We start from the raw sequence: 23,613 nt of genomic DNA on the forward strand, positions 1-23,613 counted from the left end.
TAATATAATTATCAGCTCTCCAACCCTATCAAACACAGCTGATCCAAATAATCAAGTTGTTCAAAAGAGTCATGAACACCTTCATCAAGCTCACACTAGTGTTTGAGCTTGCGTAATTCTGTCGTACAGCGCTGCGAAAAGGGACGGGATTAAACAAGATGATTAGACATTTAAAAAAGTGAGTGATTGGTCCAAATGTAAAACTTCTGTTCAGAGAGGTCATGTTCTGATCCTCGATTGGTCTTATGCAGTCATGAGATGCGATTTTGCAGGTCAGAGTTGACCAAGCTTGAACTTTCCAACGCAGAAATCGCATCACATGATTGTTGAGACCAATCGAAGATTCGAAGATTAAAACATGACCTCTCTACAGAAATTTAAAACATGGACCAATCGCTTGCTTGTTTTAATGTCTAATTATCTTGTTTAATCCTGCCCCTTTTCGCAGTGCCGTACTACAGAATTTCGCACACAAATACTGGAGCAAAACTGCAGAGCTGCAGCTTTGACTTTGAGACCTATGCTTTAAACTCTCTTGAAATACTCACAGGCCTTAAATAATCATGCAAATAATAATAATAATAATAATCATAATAATCATAATAATAATAATATTAATAATAATAATAATAATAATAATAATAATAATAATAATAATAATAATAATAATAAATAAAAAGGTTCATTCTATTACTCCATTATGACTCAATTCTTCAGTGATTCTACAAATCTCATGTATTCTGAACTGTGACTCCTGGTTAACTATAATCCCGACATTGCAAATGAGCACACTGTCATATCTATGCTGAAATGGTATATTGTGCAGCCCTGTTTGAAACTAAACTATACAGTCTGTTATATCAGTGTATCACCATATCCTAATAACAGGCGACATGACAAGATTCCAGCGACAAGCAATTTGGCTATCTGTACCAAAATGACATGACAGAAACATTTTAATACCAGCCACTGCACTGCCAACAAAATAGTAAAGGCTTTTAATCTGATTAATACATATTAATCCCTTTTTAACATTATTAATAGGCTACTCAGTGACTGATGTTGTATATTTGCACAGTTATGAATTTCATTTTCAAACCATCTGCTAGTTATTTTATTTTCAAGATCTGAGGTGAACTATCCTGCTGCTGCTTTCAGTTGTATGGCAATAAATAAATACATTTTGTTTAAACGTTGTCCAAAGTGTTTGACTCCAAAAAAGCATGAATATATTTATTTTCCTCGATCCACGCGATTGGTTCAGGCCGGGCTCCTCCGTTCGAGTAGTGTCACGTAATTTGCGACAAACGTAGGAAGGTGATATAATGCTCTCTACATGTAGTAAAACCATGGAGTAAAACAGACGGCAAATGGGAAAATATACGTTTGCGTACTCCTGGTTGGAGAAAGACGAGTTTAAACAGTGGTTGAAGCCTGTCGCTGAAAAACAACACCGTCATTTATTCTTTCAAGTTTTGTTTCTTCCGAGCTTATCTGAGTTCTGTTGCAGAGTTGTGCTCTTGATTAATCAAGACAGCTTAGTCTCTATTTCAGAGCAGCGGACTAAACAGCCAAATGTTCTAATATATGTTTTGCGCAGTGGATGCTCTTATAACTGCAACACAGTATGGGGAAACACTCATCCACACCACACACCAATTCACTTATACCGCATGTCTTTGGACTGTGGGGGAAACCGGAACACCCTGAGGAAACCCAAGCCAACACGAATAGAACATGCAAACTCCAAACAGAAATGCCCACTGGCCGAGCCGGGACTCGAACTAGCAACCTTCTTGCTGTTAGGTGACAGTACTAACCACTGAGCCATCGTGTCGCCCTGTTGATAAGTTGATGAGTCTTATTCATAACTGCTGAATCTGAAATATTTAGGAAATAGGCACTTGCTGCCATGTTTGGATTTGATTTTAATTTGTTTTGCTCTTGCTGCGTAAAGTGGTTTCGTGTTGTGGCCTCAGTATCCATTTGGACATCTAAGATGCACTTAAATATGTATGAATGTCATTGTGATTAGAGAACAAATATCAAATCAACTGGCACTTTTTGTAAAAATAGAATGGCACACATTGTACACAGCGCTTTTCATTAAACTGTTATGGCAGATGTCTCCGCTGCTCTTTTCTTAACACCAATGACCAATAAGGCTGGGTGTTGAATCAGATGTGCGGATTTAATTTGATTCTGTTTCAGAATCTCCCATTAGAGATTATTATGTTTATGTTTATTGTCATGTTATTATTATATGTTTTCATCCAAACATGTGAATTGATACATTAATAATAATTAATTACTTCAGTTATTTGAAGTAACAAATTACACTTTGTATGTCTGATTACAGTGTATGTCTGACACAATATTACTTCTATCACAACAAATTAGCAATATCACATGAGTAGCAGTGCAATAAGGCTGTATATCGGCACTATTGGGAGGTGTGCGTTGGCTCAAGGCTGCAGGCCGAGTGCCTAAGTAGCCTTCAGCAGTGCCGATATACAGCCTTATTGCACTGCTACTCATGTGATATAGCATTTATACAAAAGTTCGACTGCACAATTGTGTATATAAAAAAGAAAATCAGACACGAAGAGTCTCAAAATCCTTTTGTATGAGGAACTACTTTCTTCCACCATTCATTCACATCTGCAGCTAATGACAGAGCAGCAGAAACTGTTGCTACTTTACAAACGTCACTTTAGCGCTAGTATTTGAATGATTCTCTAGCTAATGTCTAAAGTGTCTAAAGTGTAGATTAATGTCTAAAGTGATAATAAAACTGGTAATTTTGCTCACATTTTAAGATTAGAAGGCTGAACGGCATGAAATGCCATCAGTCTACAGAGATTTCCCAGTATTTCTCTGTTGAAATTGGCAGATCACAATAATTAACCTCCAAAAAGCCAAAGCAAAGCAAACACTACTAGTTTCTGTGGTATAAATACAGCACTACAACATACAATAGAGAGAGATCGACTTAGAATGTCACTTACCTGTTTTATAATGATTTGATCAGCTGTAGTTTGTTTTCCTCTCTTAAGGACTTATTATGCAGTCTCTGTTGCCATCTTGTAACTGAACTTTAACCGTCACTTTCTTTGGTCTGCTCAGACAGGCTGATGCCAGCCGATGCACTGAATATGATGCTCTGAAATTATAAATATTTTAAAATAGGCACTATCCTCATAAATAAACTTCATAGTTGCAATCTTAACAACTACATTCTCGTCTGAAAAATTCTGAAAAGTACATTATGTTGTCCAACAGCTGCAATAGTTCTTACATTTTTTCAGTCCCTTTAAAGTGCCCCTATTATGCATTAAAAAGGTCATATTTTGGTTTTGGAGGTCTCCAACAACAGTCTGAAATACATGCAAGGTCAAAAAACACTTTTATTGTCTATATTTCTCATATGATTTGTTCAGCAATTCATTTGTTCCCAATCCCCCCGTTAGTGAGATGCTAATTTGCGCTGATTGGTCTAATTACCCAGTCTATTGGGATTGGTCGACTGCATTCAGTGTGAGACAGAGAGAAATGCCCACCACGGCTTATCAACATTGTTGAAGTAGTCAGAGTGCAGAGTGTATGTGTGGTGCGTATTTTGAAACTTGACCGCCATATGTGTGTTGTAACAGCTGACGGTGGCCAAAGCAATGACAAACAGCAGTGGATCGCGAGCTCATGAACGCATTTAAATCCGTAAACAAGGCCACACGCACCACGTTTTCAATGTAGGTTTAGACGCTATGTGACCATATAAAGAATTAACCAGATACAGTACAAGCAGTTACAAGTAGCAAAACACAATTAAATACATAATTTGCTAGCTAGAGAAAACAACAAGGCTACCATTTTAATCGCACTTACACTTGTGAAATAGAGGAAGAACCTGATCCATGAACTGTGCACTGTAAATTTGCAAGTTTCTGTGAAGCTTTGCAAAGTCCCATACATCAGTAGTCTTTTCTGATCCTTCCTTTAACAAATTGCCGACGAATCCCCCATTGTAAGCGTGTAGATTGCTGAAGCACTCATCAGAAAAATGACGGGAATACAGTACAAGGCTGGGGCAATAATGCTGAGGTAGTTTTGCAAAAATAAACCTCAATTCTTCGCAGCCTCATCTTTGGGTAGGGAAAATAACACTAACTTTCCCTCACACTTCAGAGCATGGCATCTTCGCGACATGATTCAGTCGGGATCTGCTACAGTGTTCGTCGTCTTTTTCTTTCTACAGTGTTTGTGGGCGGGGCCGGGGGAGGGGTTTCAATTTTCCCAAAACTGCGCGTGCAACAAATGGGCGGGGATTGAGTTCTGTATCGACGTCACGCCGACACAGCTAAAGACTCGTTACCTTCATGATTCATTTGAACCACTATGAGTCGACTATTTTATAGATGAATCAATACTTTGAAAGGTGCACTTTCAGATTTAAGCATCAGCTGGATATTTCACTTCACTTAGAGCTGTGTTACACACTGCATGCAAGGTCATTTTCAATAACCCATAATAGGGGCTCTTTAATCTCAGAGACAGCTAGTACCATTGTGTTACGATAAATTATGATATAAACTAAACAAACATTTCTGTCTTCATGACTGCAGATAATCGGAAATGGGAAAAAATTATCCAGAGAAAAAAATATAACTTCTTCACACGAAAGACTTTGTACATTACGCTTGACTCAGACGTATTAATCTTTTGATAGTTGGAATTAATAGACTAAACTTTGTCCCCCATTAGTAGAGTACAATAGAACAAGCCCTCTCTAATTCCACACTACTAATGGTAATCCATTAGCATGCATCATGAGTATTCATTTCACACATTTACGGAAATCTAAATCCCCCAGCAAGACAAATCGTGAAGCCTCAGATAAAGCGCCGAGGCCCAAGCTTTATAGTTCTGAGAAAGCATGTGATGGGATCAGTATTGGGGCCGGAGTCTGCTGTCTGAAGGCTACTTTCACACAGACAACCTTGAGATCAGCTGAAAGGGATTATTCGCTTTCAACTTTGAGTGCCATTATGGAAAAGGCCGGTCTTACCGTATCTCATTCTCTTCCCAGAGGTTCATCTGCCGTGCTATTTTCCGTTTCTTTACAGGAAGACTTCTTCTGAATAAAATGATAAACCACACAAGATTGGGTTTCACATCATCCTCCTCAAAGTGGGCTGTATTATGGGATCAAAATGGTTTATTTTGGCAAATGTCTCTGCGTTGTTTTCATGGTTCTGCTGTCCAGTGGTTTTGGTGCTTCTTTTTATAATTCCTTTTAAGGCATTAATATAATCATGTATACACCCTTAATTATATAATTTCAAAAAGCAGTTTTCACAGTGAGCCTTTTTTTTTTCTTAAACATTATGTGGAATGGAAATATTCAAGGGATAGTTCCCCCCAAATTGAGTAAATGGAAATTCTGTCTTAATTATTCAAACTTTACTTGATACATACCTCGAATTATTGATTTCAGTAGTGCTTTTTTTGTCCACTATTGAAGTCAGTGGTTACATTTGCAAAAAATTGGGAAAAATCAAACCCGATTCAAATTTTTTTTTTAATGATGGACAAAGGTTTTGGAGATATGATTGACACAACTTAAGATTGAAATATTTTTTTTAACGTGCGAAAATTACAGATGGAATTTCCAGATTCAGTGTGCAATTGGGACGAAATGAGACGCTTAATCTACGAGACGAGACATGAGATTGGGTTCACGAGACGAGACAAGAAGAGATTTTTATACCATTTTTTTTGGAATCCTCAATAATGAAATGGAAAATATAAAAGACTTTTTTTATAACGGAAAAATAAAATTACAAAATGCAAAACTATTTAGGTGCTTTTTTAAATAAACTTGTAATGAATGTTATTTTACTTCTATTTTACCCCTTTTACAAGATGTAAGATTAGTATTTAGTGTCTCCAGAATGTATCATTTATTTATTATAGCCTCTAGAATCTGCCTATCGTCCTGTCTTGAAGTACAGTGTAGCTGTTTTTGTAGCCTGTGGCTTTAAATGCAGGTGAACCGCTTCTCTCCGCCCATCGCTCCCACGTGCATGTCTGCTTCTCCTGCATTACGTCAGATAAACTGCCGTCAGTTATAGAGACAGACTCGGATGAAACTGAAATGCAGCCCATTAGTCAAAAATACCAAGTAAGTTTATTTGATGTATCTGTGGTGGAGTCTATTCAAGCCTTTCTGAAATGATGAGTCACACACAAATGCTGTTTGCAGTACAAACACACACACATATATAAGTGCGTTTACTGACACCATGCGGCCGTGTTGATTATGGCGGTTAAGAATAACAGCGATTTTCCTCTCTTTATTACAAACATGCTGTTTTAAACTTACAGAGAGTTGTAAATGTTTTAAATTCCAGTTTATTTGCAAAACAAATGTTCAACAAATGTTCTGTGTCTAGCCGGGCTTCCAGCTAATTCTATCAAACCTCTTCAGCTGCTTCAGAACGCAGCAGCACGAGTGATCTTTGATGAACCCAAAAGAGCACATGTCACTCCGCTACTCGCCCATTTGCACTGGCTGCCAGTTGCGTCTCGCATCAAATTCAAAGCTCTGATATTTGCTTACAAAGCGACCTCTGGCTTTGCTCCTTCTTATCTGCTCTCACTTTTGCAGATTTATGTGCCCTCCAGAAACTTGCGTTCTGTGAATAAACGTCGCCTCGTGGTTCCATCCCTAAGAGGGAAGAAATCACTTTCCCGAACTCTCGCATTCAATCTGCCCAGTTGGTGGAATGAACTCCCTAACTACATCAGAACAGCAGATTCACTTGCGTTCTTCAAGAAACAACTAAAAACTTAACTGTTTAGTCTCCACTTTCCTTCCTAATCTGTAACTGCCTCTCTGGCTATACCACTAACTGTACTCTCTCAAAAAAAATAAATAAAAAAAAATTACATTTCTAATGCTTTGCTTCTTAGACTTTACACCTGAAACTTGTCTATAGCACTTGTTCACTGTTGCTCTTATAGTTGTGTAAATTGCTTCCTTGTCCTCATTTGTAAGTCGCTTTGGATAAAAGCATCTGCTAAATGTAAATGTGTATATGTGTTATTATAGAAGCATGGCATCTGTCAATCAATTCGGTGGGAGGGGAAACCGCACTCCTATGTCACGTTGCGGTGGCCTCAAACAACTGGGATTTGGATCCTATTTTCAGGAAATTAAAAAAAAAGAGACTTGTTTTTTTTCGTTTACTCCAGTATGTCAGTGGACACCTACACACTGTTCTGTCCTAACAGCTTACAAAAAATGATTTTCATCAAACGAAAGTGCCCAATAAAGGACATACAGACACTTCAAATATTTTGCTATGAACTCTACTGACTGGACAAATTGTGAGCTACTGGATGCGAGTATAAACTGATAGGACAGAGCTGTTTTAATGGAATTTGATACCGCACTCCGAATAAAAAGAAAGCTTCTGTTTTTTTACAGACAGCATAAATGATGACCATGATGATGGGTGTGTGTGTCTTAGAGGAGATGTGTGTGTCTGTGGTGCTTTACTGACTCGGTAGGTGCAGAGAATAAAGTCAAACAGTGTGTAGGGTTTGTTCTGTCGCAAAATGCAGCTATTAGTCCTACACGATGGTCATAGTTTGATTACAGAGTTTAATAAAAATGATAAATTAATGAAAGATGTAATTAAACATACCTTGAGTCTCTTCAGAGTTCAAATAATTGAGTGTAATCTGTAAATCTTGCATTTTATCTCCTGAGGTGAGTTGGATTATGCCTCGTGCTGCCGTTGCCCAGTAGCACACAGTCAACAAATTGGTCCAAAACAAAAGTCCTACATACATAGTAAGTGAAATGTACGCTTAAATATAACTAAGGGAGGGAAATTATCACCGTTGTCTCACTAGAAAACATTGTGGCCTATCAAACGTAGCATGAGGCATGCATATTAATGATCTCAGAGCTTTTTTAGGATCTCAGAACTTGATGACATGGCTCCTCATCAGGTCCGGATGAACGACCCAAAGTAGGCATACATGCAAATGAGGAGGGCATGGTCTGTGAGTCTCGTCACTGTTTGTTTTGTCTTCTGATTGATTGAATTTACATGAGGACGAGGAAACAGTGGTGTCTGAGGCTCACAGTATGCCCATTTCCATATACTGATCTTTTTTTATTCTACAATGACTTGGTATACCCAGATTTTCATCATAGGGCACCTTTAATGAGGTAAAATCTTCATTATGGATGTGACATCTGTCTGTTACTTATCTGACAGATCAATCAAATCAAATAGTTTGAAAGTGTTAACTGATACATTTTTGAGTATTTGTACAGTACTGTAAAATACAAGCCTACACAAACAACATAGAAAGGGTTTCACTATTTTGAAACCTTATTTTGTTTATGGTAAGGTTGACACTTGCATGGAATTGCCCATTTTCAGATTCCCTACAATATATTTGAAACGACCTTCTTCCGGGCACACACACACACACACACACACACACTGTAGAAGCACAACTACTTTATTTACAGTACAATGATGAATGTGCATGAAGTAGCACTATCTGTGATTTATTGTCATTTAGATGCTCCACATTCTTGCCACCGTGCAGTCACTGCAGTGTGCCAAAGAATTATTGCCGTTTGTCTGTTTAAAAAGGTGGTAGCAGCCGCCGCAGCAGCGGTGGAAAATACTCACAGGGGTGCACTTGGCGCACAATAGCCTTCTTAGACATGCTGAAGAGAACTGATCACCAGCATATGTTGTGTTTTGTATTCTGGTCCCCAGCATGAGAGACTGGTGTGCTGGTGTGTCCTCACCATACTGCAAAATCCTGTTTACAAGCTGGCAGCTGCGGTTTTATTTGTAAAAAAGCATTGCACAAATACACTGTAAAAAATGGAGTTCATTCATGCTGTCCAATTTTAAGTGAATTGAACATAAAACGATTAAGTTGTCCCACAAAAATCTCAAGAATTGTGTTATTCCAGCTCAATTTAAATAAGTAGCTTGAACAAGCAGCAAAATAGTATTTGAGAGTACACAAATGACATTTTATGTAAGATTAATTTGATTGTTAATTACTTTTTTTTTTTGTTTTTTTATTTTAGAGTATACTGATTTTCAACCCAGATGGAAACTGTAGGATTTTTTTTCTCTTTCATTTTTTGGAAAGGCTTTGGAAAGAATATTTGTATTAGGTACGGTTTTTTAAATATTTATCGGCTTATATACCGGTTATCTGCCTCCAAATCTTAAGAGTTATCGGTTATTGATATCAACCAAAAAAATCCATATCGGTGCATCCATAGGAAGAATTCTCACTTTACATTTGCTTCTCATTAATAGTTATTAAGGTAGTAGGGCTGCACAATATATCGTTTCAGCATCGATATCAGAATCAGAATCAGTTTTATTGCCAAGTGTGTTTCACACACACAAGGAATTTGTTTTGGCTACAGAAGCTTCCAGTGTACATAAAGTGACAAGTGACAACACAAAATAAATCTGAAAAAATAAAATAATAATAATAAAAAATGATGAACATTAAACAGATGCGGTTAGTGAAGAAACCTGGATGTTAAGTTGTATGTACAGATTGTTATAAATATACAGGTTATAAGGTGCTGTGTACAAGTGCGAATGTAGGGAGTATTGCATTGTATATTGATATAATGTGCTGTGTACAAGTGCGTATGAGAAAGTATTGCACATATTTATTGCACAGTAGGGGAATATTTAACTGTTCATAAGGTAGACAGCCTGAGGAAAGAAACTTTTCCTGTGTCTGGCTGTTTTTGTGCTTGGTGCTCTGAAGCGCCGACCAGGCGGTAACAGTTCGAACAGGTAGTGTGCTGGGTGTGAGGCGTCCAGAGTGATTTTGCGAGCCCTTTTACTCACTCTGGAAGAGTACAGTTCTTGAAGTGTAGGAAGGGTTGTGCCAGTGATTCGTTCAGCAGTCCGGACTATTCGCTGTAGTCTACGGAGGTCGGTTTTGGCAGCTGAGCCGAACCAGACGGTGATTGAAGTGGGCAAGTCTGCAATAGTCACATCGCAGGGATCTGCAATGTAGTTGGAACTATAGTTGCCCAGATATTACAGTTAACAACATAGTGGAGCATGAAATCTACAACATAGTTTTCATATTTTAACATTAGAGTGAAAGTTTATCATTTGCATGTGTTTTTAAGGCCTGACTATAAGAATTTGAAGCAATTTTAAGCCATTTTGGCACAATAAATGAAGCGTTTGTAGCTCATTCATTTTATATTATTTTATTATTATTATATAATTATTCACTCAAAACGATAAAGTGTGATTTTTTTTTTATTATTATTTGGTGATTATTCAATGTCTGCTTCTGAAAACAGTTTCACTCCCCAGAAAAAAAAAAAATGTCTATTTGCATCTTTTCTCTGTTGTATTTAACTTTGCTCATAATTTATTTACAATTATAAAATAATTACATAAAATTATATTTTATGCAGATACCCTTCTCTTACAGAACCATCCCAATCGATTTAAAATGATGAATGATAATATAAATCACAGTGAAGGAAAGTATTGGAATGTCAGGTTTTTCCAATACCGTGCAGCCCTATAAGGTAGTAGTTAGTAGCTGGATGTCAACCTAGATCAGGGGTCACCAATCTCGGTCCTGGAGGGCCGGTGTCCCTGCGTGGTTTAGCTCCAACTTGCCTCAACACACCTGCCTGGATGTTTCAAGTACACCTAGCAAGACCTTGATTAGCTTGATCAGGTGTGTTTGATTAGGGTTGGAGCTAAAAATCTGCAGGACACCGGCCCTCCAGGAACAAGTTTGGTGACCACTGACCTAGATTATCCAGTTAGATTATTAACCCAGATGAAAATTGTAGACTTTTTAATAAATTTTTTTGTTAAGGCTTTGGAAATACTGTTTAGTTACATTTCATTTTACGTGCAGTTTTAGGTAGTAGGTTTAGCTATATACAATGCATGATATATTGTCGGCCAATAAATGCTATTTTTAATATTATTGTTATCAGTCCGATATGAAAATTAGGCCAATATCTTTAAACCTTTAGATTACGTAATTGTGCTGAACTATCTTTGTTAGTATAACTTGTTCAGACTTATAATGGAGCTTTCCTTACATTGTTTAATCTTTCTAAGTCTGTCCTTTCTTTGTGTGGTATTGCTGTGCTTTAATAACTCAGTAAATAACCATACTCCTTATCATTGAAGATATGTTTAATAGAGTGTCATCGGTTTTTCAGACATTACATACAGTTGAAGTCTAAATTATTAGCCCCCTGAATTATTACCCCCCTGTTTATTTTTTTCCCCAGTTTCTGTTTAACGGAGAGCAGATTTTATCAACACATTTCTAAACATAATAGTTTTAATAACTCATTTCTAATAACTGATTTATTTTATCTTTGTCATGATGACAGTAAATAATATTTGACTAGATATTTTTCAAGACACTTCTATACAGCTTAAAGTGACATTTAAAGGCTTAACTAGGTTAATTAGGTTAACTAGGCAGGTTAGGTAATTAGGCAAGTTATTGTATAACAATGGTTTGTTCTGTAGACTATCTAAAAATATATAGCTTAAAGGGGCTAATAATTTTGACCTTAAAATGTATTTTAAAAATGTAAAACTACTTTTATTCTAAACTAAAATAAAACAAATAAGACTTTTTCCAGAAGAAAAATATTATCAGGCATACTGTGAAAATGTCCTTGCTCTGTTAAAAATCATTTGCAAACTATTAAAAATAATAATAATAATAATAATAATAATAATAAATCAAAAAATCAAAGGGGGGCTAATAATTCTGACTTCAACTGTATTTGTACGCGTGTTCATTACTGTAACACGTTTGATCTAGTTTCAGTTCTTTCATTTTCATTTCACTTGAAATTTATTTATTTTACTTGTTTGTTAATTCAATCCCATTTTGTTATTTAAGCTATTGATTTTATGCAACAGTCAAGTTGCCTGTTAATGTGCTATGTGAAGAAAAGGAAATATCTTATTTTTGGCATGCTGATTTATGTGAAATCGTGAATATAGGTCTATATTATCACTTCGAAATTTTTAGATAATAGGCTATTTAGTTAATAAGATCAGTTTAAACTTTCATGAAGTTTTGAAAATAAAATGAGTAGTTTACTGTATAAAAATATAACATTTTGAAATATTTATCGGCTAATACTGAGTTATCGGTTATCGATATAGGCCAAAAAATATCGGTGCACCCCTAGTTATAATTCTCACTATACATAAACTTACATTTGTTTAATAATTATTGCTTATTAATAAGGTTGTAGTTAGATATGAACCCAGATTAACCAGTTAGATTATCAACCCAGAGGGAAATTGTTGACTTTTCCTATTTTTGGCAAGGTTTTGGAAATACTATTTGGTTACATTTTGTTTCAGGTGCACTTTTAGGTAGAAGTTACAATTCTCACTATACATAAATGTACATTTGCTGCTTATTAATAGTTATTAATGTAGTAGTTAGTAATTAGGGTTAGATATTGGATAGGATTAGGGATGTAGAATATGTGCTTCATAAATACAAATAAGCAGCCATTATATTTATAATAGGCAGGTAAGATAATTAGTATTTGACTAACGTGTTACCGTACATGTATATGTTGAAATTAAAAAAAGAGAACCTAATTTAATTTAATTTAATTTAATCTTTTTATTTCAGCTAAGTCCCTTAGTCTTCAGGGGTTGCCACAGCAGAATGAAGCGCCAATTTATCCAGCATATGTTTTACACAGCGGATGCCCTTCCAGCTGCAACCCATCACTGGGAAACATTCATACACACTCATTCACACACATACACTACGGACAATTTAGTTCATTCAATTCACCTGTCTTTGGACTGTGGGGGAAACCGGAGAACCCGGAGGAAACCCAGACGGACACAGGGAAAACATGCAAATTCAACACATAATCAGGGACCTTTTTGCTGTGAGGCGACTGTGCTAACCGCTGAGCCATTTATTTTATTTATATATATTTATATTATTTTTATTTATTTTATTTTTATTTTTAAATATTTTAATAAAATGTGTATATATTTAAAATATTTAATTTTTGTTTTTATTGATTTCATTTTTTTTATTTAAACGTTTTATTCTGTTTCAAAATATTCATTATTAATTTATTTATTTATTAAATAATTAATTAATTAATTAATTTATTTATTTATTTATTTATTTATGAATGAATGAATGTATGAATGAATTAATTTATTAATTATTATTTATTTATTTATTTATTTATTTATTTATTTATGTATTTATTACTTTATTTATTTATTTATTTATTTATTTGTTTGTTTGTTTATTTATTTGTTTAAAACAATACATATTTTAAAATAATTTTTAACTACACTGTTAAAAGTGCTGGGTTCCTCACAGTCAATTTGTGTTGAGACAACAAGAAGCAATATTATTTTGAGCTTATTTTAAATAAGTACGTTAAACACACAGCAAACCCCATTGTTTAAGTGTAGTTTTAGCTTTACTTATCAATGACAACAACAACAACACACATATACACATTAGAAAGTTCTTGCCTCCAGTGCTGGTGCACCTTTGCAATGAATAATTAAATATTTTAATACCAATAATAACAACAAGCAGAATATTGTGGAAGTCAGTGGATGCTATTCATATTAAATTCATATATATATGTTTGATGAAGCTTAGGTTCACATCAGGCTTGCTCTGTTTCTAAAATCTGGGCTTTAGCCGTATTAGTGACTCCAAAACGCTTTCAACTAAAAGGTCGCTCCACTAAATACCGCAGCAGCTGTGAATATGATCCGGTGAACACCAGCGATAGCTCAACCCTCTGTGTTTTCTGTCAGGCTTGGGTAACGGTGCAACATGTTTAAGTATTACACCACAGTTCCTTTCCGTCCCCAAACTATTAGTAGCCATTTTTCAACCACAGCACACGTTTAGAACATAATGATTCGCTTGAGTGGCTGCCAGAATTTCGTTCTTAAACGCCTCCTATTTTCCTTTGTCCTCTCTTATTTTGCACAGGCACACACACACACACTGTACACTAGAGGCTTTTTTAGGTCCTGATCTCTAAAGCTTGTCCGGAGGAATGGAACGATTCGAGCCATTGGTGGAAAAAGGCATGGCCTGCATTATTGACTGCTTATCTACTGCTTTCTGGACACTGAGCTTCTGTATCTTGATGACACGGCTGTTGATGTCAAAGGCATTTCCAGTAAGCCCATAAGCAACACTTTCCCTGCTGAGTGACAATCAGAGCACAGCGGTCAGTGTATTTCTCGCTTTAGGGAATTGAATCGGAAGAAATAACGCCAGTTCTGGGTTTGCAAGCTCTAAGTGTACATCATGCTGTATACAGTTGTCTGATTATTACTAGATGGATACAGGCAATGTGGTCACAGTTATCAGTTTATTCAATTCTTATTGGCTTGTAGTTATTTTGTTTTATTAGAATTGCTGATGAGAGCAGAGCTCAACTGGAGTTGTGACAGACTTAAGTTTGGGCTCATTTAACTCAGACTACCAATTTGTCAATCACTGATGACCTTTCAACTTACTAGCCACACCCTAGCAGCCACTTATGGCATGCTTGCAACTGTCTCATAGACTTTCATTGTAAAAAAACTGCCATTGACTTTACATTGGACATACTAACAACATTACCAACCTTACTAGCAACATGCTAATTTATTAATAAGTAAGTCATGCCAACAATACTAGAACCATGCTAATTTGTGTTAGCAACTGCCTAGTAACTACTAGGAACACCTTAACAACACCTTAGCAACCACCTAGCAAGACCCTAGCAACCACTCAGAACACCCTAGCAACCACCTAGAACACTTTAGCAACGACCTATAACAGCAAAACAACCACCCAGCAACCACATACCAAAGCCTTAGCAACTGCTTTGCGACCATTTAGAACACCCTAGCAACACCTTAGCAATGACCTAGCGACACCTTACCAACCACCTAGTAATAGCTTAGCGACCGCTTAGCAATTCCTTAGCAACTGCCTAGCAGTCACTCAGAACACCCTAGCAACCACCTAGAACACTTTAGCAGCGACCAAGAACACCTAGGCAACCACCTAGCAATACCTTAGCAACCACCTTGCAACACCTTAGGAACCGCCTAGCAACCACATAGCAATGCCTTGGCAACTGCCTTGCAACCACTTATAACACCCTAGCAACACCTTAGCAACGACCTAGCGACACCTTACCAACCACCTAGTACTACCTTAGCGACTGCCTAGCAACAGCTTAGCAACTGCCTAGTAGAACACTTTAGCTGCGCCCAAGAACACCTAGGCAAGCACCTAGCAATACCCTAGCAGCCACCTTGCAGTGTCATACCAACCACTCAAAACACCCTAGCAACTGCCTAACAACACCTTAGCAACCGCCTAGCAACCACATAGCAACACCTTAGCAACCACCCAGAGCCTCCTTTCAATACCATCTGCCTGTTTATCGACCACGACTCTCAGAGTCGCCACCGCCAGAGCTGCCAGAGGCGCAGCTGCCAGAGCCAGAGCCATTGATGGCACCAGAACCCTCTGTATTCCCCAAGTGGCGGGCGCCAGATATCTCTGAATCCCTCGAGTGGTGGGCGCCAGATACCTCTGAATCCCTCAAATGGCGGGTGCCGGATCTCTCTGAATCCCTTGAATGGCGGGCACCAGATACCTCTAAATCCCTTGAATGGTGGGCGTCAGATACCTCTGAATCCCTCAAATGACGGGTGACAGATATCTCTGAATCCCCCGAATGACGGGCTCCAGATATACCTTAATCCCCCAACTGGTCAGGCAAGCAACCGTCAACACAGGGGCAAACGTATGTATATGGGCAATCCAGAGTCGTGGTCAGTAAACAGGCAGATTGTCAAAAGGCAGGCAGCAGACAGGGAAAAACAAACAAAGCAATGCAAAGATTGGTACACGACAAGACCAGGCAAGGGAAACACATCGTAATGAGTATACAGTTCAGTAAGACTCAGCAAAATGTGTGTGTTTGAAAGGTGTATATGTATAGTCTGTGTAATTAGTCCTGAACAGCTTCAGCTGTGTCTGTTTGCAATTATGGAATCTAGACCAGGTGTGTGAGTGGTGCATGACTAAATATGTAGTTCTTTAGCTGGCAGATTTGTAATTCTCCAGCAATCTGCATGTTTACCAGCGATCTGCACCGGCTGGATCGCTGGTGATTGTGACACAAATCCCTTGTGCTTGCCACTTAATCCACGTCTAGTTAAACGCAGCATTACACAACCGTCTCTAGGGTTTATTAAGAATTGTCTGATAAAGATAAAATATCCTTTGAGGGCCGTTGTGGAGGTGAAGATGTTTTGTTGGGGCCAGAGAGGAATTAACAAACTGGCTACAGCAGATAGAAAGACAACAGTAACCCATTTAAGAAGAAATCTAAAAAACCTTGTTTCCTTAGTAGCAAAATAAACAACCCGTATTTGTTCATTTTTCACTATAATCTAATTCCCTTGCACGATTGAAACCTCTGATATTTGTCTTCATGTAAACAGCGGAGACACGAAAAAAGAAATCACTTAGGCAGGATTGCTCACGTCTTAATAAGGAAGCAGGCTTCATCAAGCTTTTAAAAATTTAGCATCAAATATTGATCCAGCAGGCAGTGGATGTTTGCTTTGGCACGGCAAGGTGTCCTCTCTCTTCTCCCAGCATTGTTTTAACAAGTATCCAGGCGAACTCAGCAGTCAGGCTTCGGGGACTAGAGAGACAGATAATATGCAGCGTGAATTCAAGATGAATTCCAATACGAAAAGAGAGCAGAAAAACCTGCAATGCGGTAGAAATCAAACCTCTCCGCCCTCTCTGTCTATCCTTCGCTCCTGTCCGTCTTGCTTACGCGCGATTGGGAGTCCATTCAATAATTTATAGCGTTAGTATAATGAGGATACGCATGTACGAGGATGGCAGAACTCTGAGGTATACCTGTCAGGTGGGATTATGGATGAAGCGTCAATGTTATTCGGAATACAAAGGTAGTTAGGCCAGGCTTGCTCATGTGAAGCCAATGAGGGCAACGAATATAGACATCAGATCAGATCAAAAGGGAAATGGAGAATTCTGATGAAACAGGATCAAAGGTTTGCGTTGTTGCTAGGGCTCCACGATAATGGAAAAATAATGGAATAATCCGCGATAATGGAAAAATCTGACATTGCCATATTTTGTATTGCTGCGTTTATATATTGCAATATCTATACAGTTTTACCAGATGACTGGAATAGCCCTACTCTGTAAAATATCTAGAAATCTAGAAAATATCTAGAAATATCAGTTTTCTATATTTTGTGATTCATGTTTTGTCGTTTTATTTTTCTCCATTTATTTATGCCTTTGAATCACCTCTGTGATGCTGGCACCCCATAAAAATAAATCTCCAAAACTATGCCACTCGTTTGTGATATGTTTGTGCTGATTTGTGCCGCAAAAACGAACGTTTGTGCTAGTTTGGGGTCTGAGATATTAAGCATAAATTTTTTTGACCGCATGACGATTTATTTATTTATTTATTTATTTATTTGTTTATTTATTTATTTATTTATTTATTTTTATTAGAATATACAAAAGGTACACAATTTGAGATGATACAAATACAAAGAAAATGAAACTATAACAAATATACAAAAAACAAAAACAATACAGTCAAATACTGGCAGGTGCGTGTGTGTGTGTGTGTGTGTGTGTGTGTGTGTGTGTGTGTGTGTGTGTGTGTGTGTGTGTGTGCATGTAAAGGTAACTTGGTAAACAGGTCAGATTACATACAAAAGGAACAATAACAGTCACTAAATGAAGCAAGTAACATATATATATATATATATATATATATATATATATATATATATATATATATATATATGTTACTTATATATATATATATATATATATATATATATATATATGTTACTTATATATATAGACTCATTGGAAATAAAGGAAATAAAACTCAATGCACATAGTTTTTAAAGAGTATTTGATTGTTTTAGAACTAAATGTATAAATCTTTACAAAAAACATTTTTTTAGCAGTTTTAGATTGAAAGACCAAAGAAATCCCGTGCAGTGTGATCGGAAGTGTTCAAAACACTCTAACCTTAAGCATTTAAATGGCTTTTTTTTTTTTTTAACTAGAACGTGTCTCTCTTCTTTACTTGATATATGATCGAGCAAAATGTCTTATTACCATGTAAAGAGGGCAGCATCAGTCATGTTAAATTGGCTGACTCCCTCTGTCTCATTTGCGTAGTCATCCTAGCCTTTCTCATAGTTATCTTCATAAACTAGCCTACATACGGTGCATGATTGCTTTGGTTGAAAAAGCCACACACTGCAGCCCGCAGGCGCACAATGACAAAAATAGACTGCATCAAAAAGGCGCTAAGAAATAATATTAGAAATAATATAGTGCCACCAAACACATGAAAACGAAAGTAACGAGCCTGAGAATTTAAGGAGTAGAAATTACAGATATTTGTGTAAGAATGTAAGAAGTGAAAGTAAAAAGTTGTCAAAAAAATAAATAGTGGAGTACTGATACCAGAAAAATCTACTTAAGTACAGTAACGTAGGTAAAGTACAGTAAAGTATTTGTACTTCATTATTTCCCATCTGGCGATGTAATTATTGCAATATCGATGGTGAAACCAACTTGTTTCCCAAGATGTATCTCTGCCATGGGGCAATTACATAAAGAGCCTAGCGGAGACTGAATTTCAATTAAACAATGCGGCACGACTGAGATAACCTAGGTGCAAACTCTTTTCTAATGGGCAGGTGCAAGATAAAGGTTGATTTGCAAAGGCGCGCGTGGATCATAATTGAGCTTTGTGCTTGTTCCGACAAGGGAATAAGGATGACATTCATCCACCCACTGCAGGTTGTTGGTTTTTTTCCTGTATTTTCCAGCGATGCTGAATCGGGTGGTTATAATCCGCTTAATTCATGAATATGGAACACCTTAGTCATGACATTTTTGAAGTTGTTTTGGGTTTATGTGCTATCATGGCAAAGCTAATTTACATGTTATTTTGTAAGGGAAATAGATTTAAATCAGGATTTGATGTGCTCTAATAATACCGTGTTGACAGGTAGTGCGCTTGATGAAAAGGCAGCAGTGTTTTCTTATACCCATAAGCCATGCTTCCTCTGACGGGAGATTTGTTTTTACTCTAATTTGTTTAAAGGGGAATACATGTTGTAAATCAGCAGATGGGATTGAAGCAAAAACTCATAAGAGAGAGACAGACCATTTTTTGGGTCATTCCTACGATGCTGTAGGGTTGTCAAAAGTATAGAGTTAAGTACCAATCAGTACTGGAATTTTCAACCCAGGCTCATTCTGAAAACGTACCCCTGTATACATTTCTGGAGAGTGTCAAATACGTCCCAGGAGCTATGTTTTGTTTTGTTTTTTTTGCAGTTTTTGGCGAATCCACCAGAGGCCTCTGTGTGCGCTTTTTGAGATCTCAAATTTCTCTCACAAGTGCCATTCGCACCTGCTGTTCTCATGTAAATCCACCAGAGGCCGCTGTTGACTGACTGACTGACTTACTAATCGACCGATTTTCCCCACCCACCCCTTCCCTAAACCCAACTGATGGTGTTTTCTAAAGCACAAATTGACCAGCGCCCACCCAATTTCCTAAACCTAACCGACAGTGTTTTGAAATGCAATCCAGAAAAAAAGCCCTGATTTTTTACCAAGTTTTCAGATTTTACCTGATTTACCTTACCTGCTTTCTGGAACTGTTCTTCGCCGGAATCGAACCCCGTCATCGATGCTCTCTGCATCTCAAGTCTGCTGGCATACACTCCGAGCCACTGGGCAAACTGGTATCAGCAGGAAAGCCGTTTATACAGTGGTAATCAGTCAGCTGCGAGCACGAAAAGGAACGGCATCATACCGCCCCGTATCGTTTGTTTTAAAGTTTATTTTAAAGATGGATAGGGTGAGCCATATGTACTTCTGGCTACATAATCCGCAATCTCTAGAAATGCATGTAGGGCTACGTTTTCAGAATGAGCCTATGTTAGGAAATTTTTAAAACAATAATTTTTAGCTCTATAATCTGATGAATGCACAATTAACATTAAATAAAATGGCAAATTTTAATGGACGTTTTTAAAATGGCCAATTAGCTGTGTTTAAGTACGTGCTCAACAGTGCTCAAATGTTAGCGTGAAATGGATGTTTTTAAAATATGTACCAAACTCTATACTTTTGACAAGCCTACTATGCTGGTTATTTTCATAATAGTATATCCTATGGTGGCCCAGAGAGGTCAAATGCTCTGCAAGTTAAGACATTGAACTATCGAAATGATTTTAAAATTGTATTATTTGTTTACAAAGATGTTATTAATCTTGCTCCTCGGTACCTCACAGACTTGCTCTTTTTGTATATCCTAGCAATCTCATTTATCTCACTGTACCTAGAAGATGCTATAAAAACATGAGGTGATCACATATTTGTGATTACTGATCCTAAACTTTGGGACACTACAATGTTATATTAGACATTTAAAAGAGACCTATTAAACAAAAACACCTTTAAAAGGGGTTTAAACACAGTTGTCTGGCAACAGTCGGAGTGTAACATCTAAATAATATCTGAATATAGCCAGCTGCTAATGGTAAAAATGTATTTATTTTATTTTCTGTTGAAACACTTTGACTGACATTCTTCCTTTGTACATGTCATCAGAGCGGGAAAGCACTGTGACGATCTCTCCCTCATTAGCATATAGGACGTTAATCTTATTTTTTTGGGGGTCTGAGATGCCGCTATGCTGAAACATAGGCATTTGAACAGTGTAGTTCAGTTTTTAGTGTTTAAGTTCAGTTCAGTTAAGCTCAGTTGAGTGTGGTTTAAAAAGCACTACTGAGAGTCCAAACACTGAAGAGCAAATCCAACGATGCGCAGCTCTACAGATCCCGAAACATGCAAGCCAGTGGCCACAGCGGAGAGGGAAAAAAAACTTGACTATTTGGTGAAAGTGAAGAAAAAAAACCTTGAGAGAAACCAGACTCAGTTGGGCACGACCATTTTAATTTCTCCGCTGGCCAAACGTCTTATGCAGAGCTGCAGTCTCAGCGGCAGAGGCTAGAAGCTGGCCTCAGCGAAGACTCGTCTGTCCCTGGAGCGTCACAGGAATCAGTCTCATGTTCTCCACTCCTACATGACCACCACAGTAGCTGCTCAGGATACGGCCTGGTCCAGGATATGGAAACCTTGGGATCATCTCGTCGCTGGTCTTGGATCGAATCAGTGACTCTGCATAGTCTGAGGGCCTTGGGAAGAGTATCTCCAGGTGGAAATGGAGAATAAAGAAAATAATTAGCGTAGCTGCTGTTCATAGTGTACATAAACAAGATGCAGAAACCTGTGTGGAAACCCGCTAAGTGGTGCACTGAGTGTATGCTTTACTAAACAGGTAGGTCTTTTATCTAGTTTTGAGTTGGGAGAGTGTGTCTGAGCCTCGGGCGTTATCAGGAAGGCTATTCCAGAGTTTAGGAGCTATAAATGAGAAGGCTCGACCTCCTTTAATCGACTTAGCTCTTCTGGGTACTACCAGAAGCCCTGAGTTTTGAGATCTTAAAGAGCGGGTTGGATTGTAGTGAGACAGAAGGTTGGTTAGATTAACAGGAGCTAGATTATTTAAAGCTTTATATGCAAGAAGCAATATTTTAAATTCAATACCAAACTTAACAGGCAGCCAGTGTAAGGAGGATAAAATTGGGGTGATGTGATGAAATTTTCTAGATCTGGTAAGAACTCTGGCAGCTGCATTTTGTACTAATTGAAGTTTATTAATAGAGGATGCTGGGCAGCCAGCAAACAGTGCATTACAGTAGTCCAGCCTAGAGGTCATAAAAGCATGGACTAGCTTTTCTGCATCTGAGATGGATAGCATACTTCGTAACTTAGCAATATTACTCAGATGAAAGAAAGCAGTTTTTGTGACACGGGATATATGATTTTTAAAAGTTAAATTGCTGTCTAATATGACACCCAGATCTTGAATAGTAGAGCTAACACTAACTTTGTATCCCTCTTATTGTAGATTGAGTTGCAGATCTTCTGTGTACAGGATTTAGGCCCAATAAGTAATAATTCTGTTTTTTCTGAGTTTAAGAGAAGAAAATTGTTGGTCATCCAGTCTTTAACATCTTTAATACATTCAGTTAGCTTGGACGGTTTAGACATCACATCAGGTTTAGTTAAAGTATATAATTGAGTATCGTCTGCATAGCAGTGAAAGCTGATCCCATGTCTTCTAATAATGTCCAACCTCTATTGAATTTAAAGCGACAGTCACCAAAATGGCACAATTAGGATCAAAGCCTAAAAGGGGCAATTTCAGAGAGTTATAAAACATTATTTGTGGAGTATTTTAAGCTGAAATTTCACAAGCACTCTATTGGCATCAGAGACTTATTTTACATCTTGCAAAAAGGGGCTCAAGTGACCCCTTTTTAAAGATGCATCTATTTTCCTCTTGATTTTTATGCTCCTTGATTACTGGTTATTGCTTTTACTGATTACTGATCTTATTTTCTTTTTACAGTTTTTTTTTTACTCAATTTTTTAGTACAGCACTTTGGTTGTTTTTAAATGTGCTTTATACCATAATAATGTAGTATATTGTCCTGGCATTCTTTAAAAAAGCAACATGCCAACATTTCACCTTAACACACTTCCTTATTTTTTGATCAGCACACTCATGAGTCCACAATATGACGCAAATGGATTTGCTACTTAAAATATGTGGTGCAAAACATGAAAATTAGGGTTGCGCTGGTCTGAAAATAGCAACAAATCACGTCAAACACATCTTGCAGCTTTTTGCGCCGGGTGTATGATAGGGTCCCATATTTCTTTTGGAAAGCAATTCATTTATAATTGTTTTTTCTTATCAAAACTTATTTGACTTGGTTATTTTTTTTATTATTATTTATTTCTTTAAGATTTTCCATATAGTATTTTTCTTCCAAATGGCACAAATCAGTTTTTTTTTCTCATTTCTGTGGCACTTGATTAGTTGGCACACACAGTCCTGGAAGTAGGCAATTTTAAACCTGCCATCTCTGCTAGAAAAAATGATGTCATGATGTCAATGCTGATGATTCTGTGAATGGCACCACAAGATGTAAAAGGCTTTGGTAAAACATCATTGGTAAAAACGTCATTGGTAAAACATCTACTATTAGGACATATTTACTTTAAAACTGCATATGTTACTTGCAAAAAAAAAAAAAAAAAAGAGCCAGAATGCAGAGTATCGTAGAGGGTTTTATTAGACTTTGGTGGATGGATCTATTGCCATCTAGGGAACCATTTGTCCCAATGTAGTACATGTTAAAAGCTAATTTAAGAGTGCCTATCCCTTTTCATTTTAAAAAGAAATGCCTCTGTATTGATTTGTACCAGGACTTGCAAGTGGAATCAAACCTCATTTTAGTTGATAGTTCCTCAGTTCACATTACATCCACTGGTGTGGTC

Source organism: Danio aesculapii, chromosome 5 (assembly GCF_903798145.1).
Source record: "Danio aesculapii chromosome 5, fDanAes4.1, whole genome shotgun sequence".
In the NCBI taxonomy this organism is placed as follows: Eukaryota; Metazoa; Chordata; class Actinopteri; order Cypriniformes; family Danionidae; genus Danio; species Danio aesculapii.